The sequence below is a fragment of the Vulpes lagopus genome, chromosome 2, assembly GCF_018345385.1.
Source record: "Vulpes lagopus strain Blue_001 chromosome 2, ASM1834538v1, whole genome shotgun sequence".
Classification (NCBI taxonomy): domain Eukaryota; kingdom Metazoa; phylum Chordata; class Mammalia; order Carnivora; family Canidae; genus Vulpes; species Vulpes lagopus.
Genome location: NC_054825.1, coordinates 18,196,094 through 18,207,362, shown reverse-complemented (window position 1 = coordinate 18,207,362; position 11,269 = coordinate 18,196,094). Strand labels below are relative to the sequence as shown.

The following is an 11,269-nucleotide window of genomic DNA, read 5'->3' as shown; positions in this document are numbered from 1 at the left end:
AAGTCATTTGAGATATTGCCTCTGTTGGCTATGATCATGGTGTTCTCAATCAGTTATCCCAGTCAATTCAGACATCCCTTCTCATCTGTGGATATGTTGCCACATAGGGGTATGGATTATTTCTCCTTGGTTTAGCAATATATGAATCACATTTCCCCAAATGAGTGATTCCCTCAGAAAGTTTTTCCACAAATCAAAATTTATAGTTCCTAGTGGATTGAGAACTATAATTCTAAATGGTCTCTAAATCTCATTCATTCATTCTGATCTAGGGAAATGCTGCTGAATCTCCAAGTGGCAGCAGACAAGATATGTTTAGATTGTCTATTATTACAACTATGGCAATAGGAACAATGGGGACAAAAAATTCAAAGTGATACATAAAAAAAACAACTGGATATAACAAACTATAAACAATTCTACATTCACACATTTTATAACAAAGACAAATGGTTAAATTTCTCAAAAACCACAACTCACTCAATACAAAATAGATTACTTATCCTTATAACTAGTAATTGAATTCATCATTTTAAAACTCCCAAAAAAGAAATCTCCAAAGCAATATGGCTTTACTAGAGAATTCTGTCTAGCATTTTAAAAAGGAATTAACAGGGATGCCTGGGTGGCTCAGTGGCTGAGTGTCTGCCTTTGGCCCAGGGTGTGATCCTGGAGTCCCAGGATCAAGTTCCACATCAAGCTCCCTATATGGAGCCTGCTTCTCCCTCTGCCTGTGTCTCTGCCCCGCCCCCCTCTGTCTTTCTCTGTGTGTGTCTCTCATTAATAAATAAAATATTTTTAAAAAATAATAATAATAAATAAATTAACAATAATTCTATACAATCTCTTCTAGAAAATGGAAGAGGATGGAAAGCTTACCAATTCATTTTATAAAGTTACTATTACCCTAAAACCAAAGATAGATATAGTACAATGTTATGAAAAGACAAAACTATAAATATTTCTCATGTATAGAGATATAAAAGTCCATTACAGAATAGTAGCAAATAATTCATCAATATATTTTAAAAATGATACACTATGACTATATGGAATTTATTTCAGGGATACAGGACCAGGATACTCAATCAATGTAACCCACCATTTGAACAGATGAAGAAAATATCATAAGAATATATTAACATAGGAAGAAAAATATGTGCCAAAATTCAATATCCTTTCATGATAAAAACTCAGAAAAATAAGAATAGAGGAAAACTTCCTCCACTTTATAAAAAGCATCTACCTAAAAAGTATACCTATAGTAATACTTAATAATGAAAAACTGAATGATTTCTCCTAAGATTAGGAACAACGGAAGTACATCTGCTCTTAACTCTCTTATTCAGCATAATGCTAAAAGTTGTAGCCAGTGTAATAAGATGAGAAGGAAATAAAAGGCATGAAGACTGGGAAATAAGAAATAAGACTGACCCGATATGGGCATGATTGCTTACCTAGAAAACCCCAAGGAATCTGCAAAACAAAACAAAAGGCAGCAACAAAAAAATCACAACTAACAAATTAGTTCAGCAGGATCACAATCACAGGATGCAAGACAAACATATAAAAATCAATTGTATTTCCATATGCAAGCAATGAACAGAGATACTATAGCCAAAGATACAGTATCATTACAATTGCTTAAAAATGAAATGCTTAGGTATAAACCTAACAAAACACATAGGAGACTTATATGCTAAAAACTATACAAGTCTGGTGAAATAAAACAAAGAAAATCAAAATCAGTGGAAAAACATACCATGATCATGAATTGAAAAATTCAATTTTCTCAAAATGTCAATTTTCTCCAAATTGACAGAGAGATTTAATGTAATTCTTATTGTAACATCAGCATAATTATTTGTAGGTATAGGTAGATTGTTTTAAAAATTACATGGAAAGGAAAGGAATTATAATAGCTAAAGCAATTTTGGAAAAGAAGAAAAAAGTGGAAAGAAACAGTATATTCAATTTCAAATCTTATTGTACAGATATACCAATCAAGACTGTGTGTAACAGCAGAAAATTAGACACATTAGGTAGATGGAACAGAGCAAAGAACCCAGCAATAGATTCATACAAATATCATCAACTATTTTCTGCCAAGGTGTCAAAATCTCCTCGATGGAAGAAAGATGACCTTTTGAATTAATTTTCCTGGAGAAAAAAAAAAGAAAGAGAAAGAAAAGAAAAAATTAATGAACTCACTCTAAGTCTCAAACCTTATATAAAAATTAACTCAAAAGGTATCCCAAATCATAAAACTCTTAGGGGAAAAAAAGTACAAAGTCATCAGGATCTATGTATAGGCACAGAGTTCTTAAACTTGACACCAAAAATCTGATCCACAAAAAGAAAAATTAGTCAACTGGACTTCATCAAAATTAAAAACTTTTGCTCTGTGAGAAACCTCATTAAGATAATAAAAGGATAAATTACAGAGTGAGAGAAAATATTTGCAAGTGACATAACAAATACAGGACTAGTATTTAGAATATGTAAATTGTTCTCAGAACTCAATATGAAATTAGCAAATCCAATCAGAACATAGACAAAAGATATGAAGGAAAATGTCACTGAAGGTGATATACCATTGGCAAGTAAGCACAAAAAAAGATATTCAATATCATTAACCATTAAGGAAGTGCAAATTAATGGTACAATGGCATATAACCACATACCTATTGAAAAGGCTCAAATAAAAATAGTATTACACAAAAGAAATCAAAAGAGCATCAGTGAGTTGTGTAACAAGTTTAAGCAGTCCAGAGGGGCAAGACGATGGAAGAGTAGGGTCCCCAAGTCACCTGTCCCCTCCAAAATTACCTACACATCCTTCAAATCATCCTGAAAATCTACGAATTCGGCCTGAGATTTTTAAAGAGAGACCAGCTGGAATGCTACAGTGAGAAGAGTTTGCGCTTCTATCAAGGTAGAAGACGGGGGAAAAAGAAATAAAGAAACAAAAGGCCTCCAAGGGGGACGGGCCCTGCGAGGAGCCGGGCTGAGGCCGGGGGAGTGTCCCCAGGACAGGAGAGCCCCGTCCCGGAGAAGCAGGAGCTGCACCAACCTTCCCGGGCGGAAAGGCTCCTGCAGGGAGTTGGAGCAGGACCCAGGAGGGCGGGGATGCCCTCCGGCTCCCTGGGACACTAACAGGCACCTGCACCCCGGGAGAGTGCACCAAGCTCCCTAAGGGCTGCAGCGCTCGGCGGGACCCGGAGCAGCTCGGAGGGGCTCGGGCGGTGGCTCCGCAGAGTTGGCTGCGGGGCGGGAGCGCGAATCCACCAGCGCAGGCCCCAGAGCACAGGGCCCCGGGACACAGCCCAGGATCTGGCCTCCCCCGGGACAGGTAGAGGCCGGGAGGGCCCAGGACAACGAGGACGCTCCTGCCCGGAGCTGAGCAGATCAGTGGCCCCGCCCCGGAGCCTCCAGGCCCTGCAGACGGAGAGCCCCGGAGTTATTGCGGGAGCTGACTCCAGGGCTGCAGAGCTGCCGCCCCACTGTGGCTGTTCCTCCTGGGGCCTCACGGGGCAAACACCCCCACTGAGCCCTGCACCAGGCAGGGGGCAGAGCAGCTCCGCCAAGTGCTAACACCTGAGAATCAGCACAACAGGCCCCTCCCCCAGAAGACCAGCGAGACCGACAAGTTCCAGGGGAAGTCAAGGGACTTAAAGTATACAGAATCAGAAGATTCTCCCCCGTGTTTTTTTTGTTTGTTTGTTTGTTTTTTTGTTTTTTTTTTTGGTTTTTTTTTTTTGCTTTTTGATTTCTGTTTGCTTTCCCCACCCTTTTTTTCTTTCATTTTCCTTCTCTTTTTCTTCTCTTTTTTCCCTTTTTTTCTTCTTTCTCTTTTTTCTTTTTCTCTTTTCTTTCCTTCTTTCTCTCCTCTCTTTTTCTCCTTTTCCCAATACAACTTGTTTTTGGTCACTCTGCACTGCACAAAATGACTAGAAGGAAAACCTCACCTCAAAAGAAAGAATCAGAAACAGTCCTCTCTCCCACAGAGTTACAAAATCTGGATTACAATTCAATGTCAGAAAGCCAATTCAGAAGCACTATTATACAGCTACTGCTGGCTCTAGAAAAAAGCATAAAGGACTCAAGAGACTTCATGACTGCAGAATTTAGATCCAATCAGGCAGAAATTAAAAATCAATTGAATGAGATGCAATCCAAACTAGAAGTCCTAACGACGGGGGTTAACGAGGTGGAAGAACGAGTGAGTGACATAGAGGACAAGTTGATGGCAAAGAGGGAAACTGAGGAAAAAAGAGACAAACAACTAAAAGACCATGAGGATAGATTAAGGGAAATAAATCACAGCCTGAGGAAGAAAAACCTTCGTTTAATTGGGGTTCCCAAGGGCGCCGAAAGGGACAGAGGTCCAGAATCTGTATTTGAACAAATCATAGCTGAAAACTTTCCTAATCTGGGAAGGGAAACAGCCATTCAGATCCAGGAAATAGAGAGATCCCCCCCTATAAATCAATAAAAACCATTCAAAACCTCGACATTTAATAGTGAAGCTTGCAAATTCCAAAGATAAAGAGAAGATCCTTAAAGCAGCAAGAGAAAAGAAATCCCTGACTTTTATGGGGAGGAGTATTAGGGTAACAGCAGACCTCTCCACAGAGACCTGGCAGGCTAGAAAGGGCTGGCAGGATATATTCAGGGTCCTAAGTGAGAAGAACATGCAACCAAGAATACTTTAGCCAGCAAGGCTCTCATTCAGAATGGAAGGAGAGATAAAGAGCTTCCAAGACAGGCAGGAACTGAAAGAATATGTGACCTCCAAACCAGCTTTGCAAGAAATTTTAAGGGGGACTCTTAAAATTCCCCTTTAAGAAGTCCAGAGGAACAATCCACAAAAACAAGGACTGAATAGATATCATGATGACACTAAACTCATATCTTTCAATAGTAACTCTGAACGTGAACGGGCTTAATGACCCATCAAAAGGCGCAGGGTTTCAGACTAGATAAAAAAGCAGGACCCATCTATTTGCTGTCTACAAGAGACTCATTTTAGACAGAAGGACACCTACAGCCTGAAAATAAAAGGTTGGAGAACCATTTACCATTCAAATGGTCCTCAAAAGAAAGCAGGGGTAGCCATCCTTATATCAGATAACCTAAAATTTACCCTGAAGACTGTAGTGAGAGATGAAGAGGGACACTATATCATACTTAAAGGATCTATCCAACAAGAGGATTTAACAATCCTCAATATATATGCCCCGAATGTGGGAGCTACCAAATATATCAATCAATTAATAACCAAAGTTAAGACATACTTAGATAATAATACACTTATACTTGGTGACTTCAATCTAGCGCTTTCTATACTCGATAGGTCTTCTAAACACAACATCTCCAAAGAAATGAGAGCTTTAAATGATACACTGAACCAGATGGATTTCACAGATATCTACAGAACTTTAAATCCAAACTCAACTGAATACACGTTCTTCTCAAGTGCACATGGAACTTTCTCCAGAATAGACCACATACTGGGTCACAAATCGGGTCTGAACCGATACCAAAAGATTTGGATTGTCCCCTGCATATTCTCAGACCATAATGCCTTGAAATTAGAACTAAATCACAACAAGAAGTTTAGAAGGACTTCAAACATGTGGAGGTAAAGGACCATACTGCTAAAAGATGAAAGGGTCAACCAGGAAATTAAGGAAGAATTTAAAAGATTCATGGAAACTAATGAGAATCAAGATAGAACCATTCAAAATCTTTGGGATACAGCAAAAGCAGTCCTGAGGGGGAAATACATCGCAATACAAGCATCCATTCAAAAACTGGAAAGAACTCAAATACAAAAGCTAACATTACACATAAAGGAGCTAGAGAAAAAGCAGCAAAAAGGTCCTACACCCAGCAGAAGAAGACAGTTAATAAAGATTCAAACAGAACTCCATGAAATCGAGACCAGAAGAACTGTGGAACAGATCAACAAAACCAGGAGTTGGTTCCTTGAAAGAATTAATAAGATAGATAAACCATTAGCCAGCCTTATTAAAAAGAAGAGAGACAAGACTCAAATTAATAAAATCATGAATGAGAAAGGAGAGATCACCACCAACACCAAGGAAATACAAACGATTTTAAAAACATATTATGAACAGCTGTATGCCAATATATTACGCAATCTAGAAGAAATGGATGTATTTCTGGAAAGCCACACACTACCAAAACTGGAACAGGAAGAAATAGAAAACCTGAACAGGCCAATAACCAGGGAGGAAATTGAAGCAGTCATCAACAACCTCCCAAGACACAAAAGTCCAGGGCCAGATGGCTTCCCAGGGGAATTCAATCACAAGTTTAAAGAAGAAACCATACCTATTTTACTAAAGCTGTTTGGAAATATAGAAGGAGATAGAGTACTTCCAAATTCGTTCTATGAGGCCAGCATCACCTTAATTCCAAAACCAGACAAAGACCCCACCAAAAAGGAGAATTATAGACCAATATCCCGGATGAACATGGATGCAAAAATTCTCAACATGATACTAGCCAATAGGATCCAATAGTACATTAAGAAAATTATTCACAATGACCAAGTAGGATTTATCCCCGGGACACAGGCTGGTTTAACACTCATAAAACAATCAGTGTGATTCATCATATCAGCAAGAGAAAAACCAAGAAACATCTGATCCTCTCACTAGATGCAGAGAAAGCATTTGACAAAATACAGCATCCATTCCTGATCAAAACTCTTCAGAGTGTAGAGATAGAGGGAACATTCCTCAACATCTTAAAAGCCATCTAGAGAAAGCACACAGCAAATATCATTCTCAATGAGAAAGCACTGGGAGCCTTTCCCCAGTGAGTTAGAACAAATTATTTTAAGATTTGTGTGGAATCAGAACAGACCCCAAATAGCTAGGGGAATTGTAAAAAAATAAAACCATAGCTGGAGGCATCACAATGCCAGATTTCAGGTTGTACTACAAAGCTGTGGTCATCAAGACAGTGTGGTACTGGCACAAAAACAGACACACAGATCAATGGAACAGAATAGAGAACCCAGAAGTGGACCCTCAACTTTATGGTCAACTAATATTCGATAAAGGAGGAAACACTATCCACTGGAAGAAAGACAGTCTCTTCAATAGATGGTGCTGGGAAAATTGGACATCCACATGCAGAAGAATGAAACTAGACCACTCTCTTGCACCATACACAAAGATAAACTCAAAATGGATGAAAGATCTAAATGTGAGACAAGATTCCATCAAAATCCTAGAGGAGAACACAGGCAACGCCCTTTTTGAACTTGGCCACAGTAACTTCTTGCAAGATACATCCACGAAGGCAAAAGAAACAAAAGCAAAAATGAACTATTGGGACTTCATCAAGATAAGAAGCTTTTGCACAGCAAAGGATACAGTCAACAAAACTAAAAGGCAACCTACAGAATGGGAGAAGATATTTGCAAAAGACTTATCAGATAAAGGGCTAGTTTCCAAGATCTATAAAGAACTTCTTAAACTGAACACCAAAGACACAAACAATCCAATCATGAAATGGGCAAAAGACAGGAACAGAAATCTCACAGAGGAAGACATAGACATGGCCAACACACACATGAGAAAATGCTCTGCATCACTGGCCATCAGGGAAATACAAATCAAAACCACAATGAGATACCACCTCACACCAGTGAGAATGGGGAAAATTAACAAGACAGGAAACCACAAATGTTGGAGAGGATGCGGAGAAAAGGGAACCCTCTTACACTGTTGGTGGGAATGTGAACTGGTGCAGCCACTCTGGAAAACTGTGTGGAGGTTCCTCAAAGAGTTAAAAATAGACCTGCCCTACGACCCAGCAATTGCGCTGTTGGGGATTTACCCCAAAGATACAGATGCAATGAAACGCCGGGACACCTGCACCCTGATGTTTCTAGCAGCAATGTCCACAATAGCCAAACTGTGGAAGGAGCCTCGGTGTCCATCGAAAGATGAATGCATAAAGAAGATGTGGTCTATGTATACAATGGAATATCACTCAGCCATTAGAAACGACAAATACCCACCATTTGCTTCAACGTGGATGGAACTGGAGGGTATTATGCTGAATGAAGTAAGTCAATCGGAGAAGGACAAACAGTGTATGTTCTCATTCATTTGGGGAATATAAATAATAGTGAAAGGGAATATAAGGGAAGGGAGAAGAAAAAGACTCCTAAGTCTGGGAAACGAACTAGGGGTGGTGGAAGGGTAGGAGGGCGGGGGGTGGGGGTGAATGGGTGATGGGCACTGAGGGGGGCACTTGACAGCATGAGCACTGGGTGTTATTCTGTATGTTGGTAAATTGAACACCAATAAAAAATTAATTTATTAAAAAAAATTCTTATATTATCCAAAGCAATATACAGATTCAATGCAATCCCCATCAAAATTTCAATGGCATTTTCACAGAAACAGAGCATATAATCCATAAAAGACTTCAAATAGCCAAAGCAATCTTGACAAAGAAGAACAAAGCTGGCGGTATCATGCTTCCTAATTTTAAATTATATTACAAAGATATAATAATTAAAACAGTAAGTTATTGGCATAAAATAAATTTGTAGGTCAATGGAACAGAACTGAGACCCCAGAAATGAGCCCATGCATGTTTGGTGAATTAATTTACAACAAAGGCAATATGAATATATGATAGGGAAAGTACAGTCTCTTCAATAAATGATATTGGGAAAACTAGACAGCCACATGCAAAGGAATGAAACTGGACCACTATTTTAAATCATATACAAAACATTAAGTCAAAATGAATTAAAGGCTTGGATGTAAAACCCAAAACCATAAAACTCCTAGAAGGAAACATAGGCAATAATCTTCTTGACATGGGTCTTGGCAATGATTTTTTTAATCTGACCCCAAATGCAAAAGCAACACAAATAAGCAAGTGGGACTCTATCAAACTAAACACTTCTGTATAACAACAACAAAATTAACAAAAAAAAGGGCAAACTACTGAATAGGAGAAAATATTTGCAAATCATATATTTGATAAAGAATATCTAAAACATGTAAAGAACTCATCAACTTAATAACATAAAACAAACAATCCAATTAAAAAATGGGCAGATCTAAATATCTTTCCAAAGACATCATCAGGAAAATGCAAATCAAAGCCACAATGAGATATCACCTCACATCTATTATGATAGCTATTATCAAAAGACTACTATTTAGTCTACGGCCATACCACCCTGAACGCGCCCGATCTCGTCAAAAGACTACTATTTATTTTACATTTTTACATATATTTCAAGGCCAATAAAACCCAATTACATTTTTATTTTCTAACCTTGAACAATCATAAATTGAAATTATAAATTGATACTATTTATAATATCATCAAAATATGACATAGATATAACAAATCAGATAAAATATGTGTGAGGCCTATACAATGAAAGTCAAAAAAAAATCATACTAACAATGCTGTGCTAAATGAAAGAAATTCTGAATAATGGAGTATTAAACTATTTCAAAAGATTTAACGTTATTTAGATATTGATTCTCCCAAAACTGAGTACAGATTTCATGCAATTTCATGTGAAAATACAACTCACCTAGAATAGACAATACAACTTTGATCAACAAGAACAAAGTTGGAGAACAAGAACTACCTGATTTCAGACTTACTATAAATCTGCATATATCAAGATACATGGTATTGAAGTAAAGATACACACACACAGAGACATACTTGTTGGCTTTTAACAAAGTTACAAAGGTAATTCAGTGAAGAAAGGATCATCTTTTCAGCAAATAGTGCTGAAAGTTGTATATTAATAAGGAAAGAAAAATTAAATCCATACTTCATACCACACACAAAATTTACTCAAAATCATAGAATTATGACATTTCTAGAAAACATAGAAGAAAATATTTCTGAACAATGAATGAGGCAAAGATTTCTTTGATATAACACCAAAAGTTCCATCCATAAAAGAAACATTTGCTAAGTTGGACTTCATCAAACTAAAAACTCTCTTCATAAACACTGTTAAGAGACTCAGAAGACATGGCACAGACCAAGAGAAAATCTTTATAAATCAGAGTTGATAAAAGATATGTATCCTGAATATATAAAGAACTCATACAACTTAAGAAAATGAAACCCTATAGAAAATGGACAAAGATTTGAACAGACACTTTAACAAGAAGATGTCCAGATCACAATGAAATACATGAAAATATGCTCAAGATTACTTGTAATTAGAAAAACACAAATTAAAACCATAATGAGGGAATCCGTGGGTGGCTCAGTGGTTTAGTGCCTGCCTTTGGCCCAGGGCGCAATCCTGGAGTCCCGGAATTGAGTCCCGCGTCAGGCTCCCTGCTTGGAGCCTGCTTATCCCTCTGCCTCTCTTTCTCTCTCAATGTCTATAATAAATAAATAAATAAATAAATAAATAAATAAATAAATAAATCTTAAAAAAAACATTATGAAATGCTACTATATACCACTAGAATGTCTAAAATTCAAAAGACTTATAATTTAATATTGATATTAAATATCAATGAGGTTACAGAACCCTTGAACTCTCATATCCTATTGATAAAGTGTAATATGATACAACTACTTTGTAAGACAGTTTGGTGGTGCTTTTAAAACCTATACATGTGCCCATATATAAGATCCATACATTCCACTCCTAGATATTTCCTAAGAAATCAAAGCCTATGTCCATAATATCACATAACATGGCCAAAGACATATTTATGTATAACAGTCTCAAACTGAAAACAATCGTCTGTCAACAGACAATGGATAAACAAATAGTGGCATATTCATAAAATATAATATCACAATGAAAAAGAATGAGTTGAACATGAATGAATCTCAAAATAATTATGCTGAGTGAAAGAATCTGGGTAAAAAAGAATATGTTTTTTATGATGCCAATTATAAAAAAAAAAAAAGTCTAGAAAATTCAGACTAATGTATAGTTAAAGAAAGGAAGTCAGTGGTTACCTGAGAGGTAGATAGACAAGAGAGGAAAATTATAAAGGTAGATGTGGAAACTTGAAGATAGTAGATATGTTCATTATTTTGACTGTGATGGTTTAATGGGTATACATATATGTATATGTATATTATATATACATGTTAAAACTTGTAAAATTTTACATTTCACATATGGTCAGTATGTCAATTATACCTTAATAACTAAGGTGTTAAAAAATGGAAATTAAATTAAAATGTTTTATTTATTTTTTTAAGA

The 11,269-nt window shown here is 37.0% G+C and overlaps 1 long non-coding RNA gene across 1 annotated transcript in view; it reads right to left on the bottom strand.

Annotated features, from left to right (window-relative positions):
* Positions 1–1,071: 1,071 nt before the first annotated feature.
* The window catches only part of LOC121480079, a 214,805-nt gene continuing 204,607 nt past the window's right edge, over positions 1,072–11,269 (bottom strand). The window contains exon 6 of the long non-coding RNA XR_005984891.1: positions 1,072–2,160. This is a non-coding gene — a long non-coding RNA (uncharacterized LOC121480079). The remainder of the gene's footprint in view (positions 2,161–11,269) is intronic.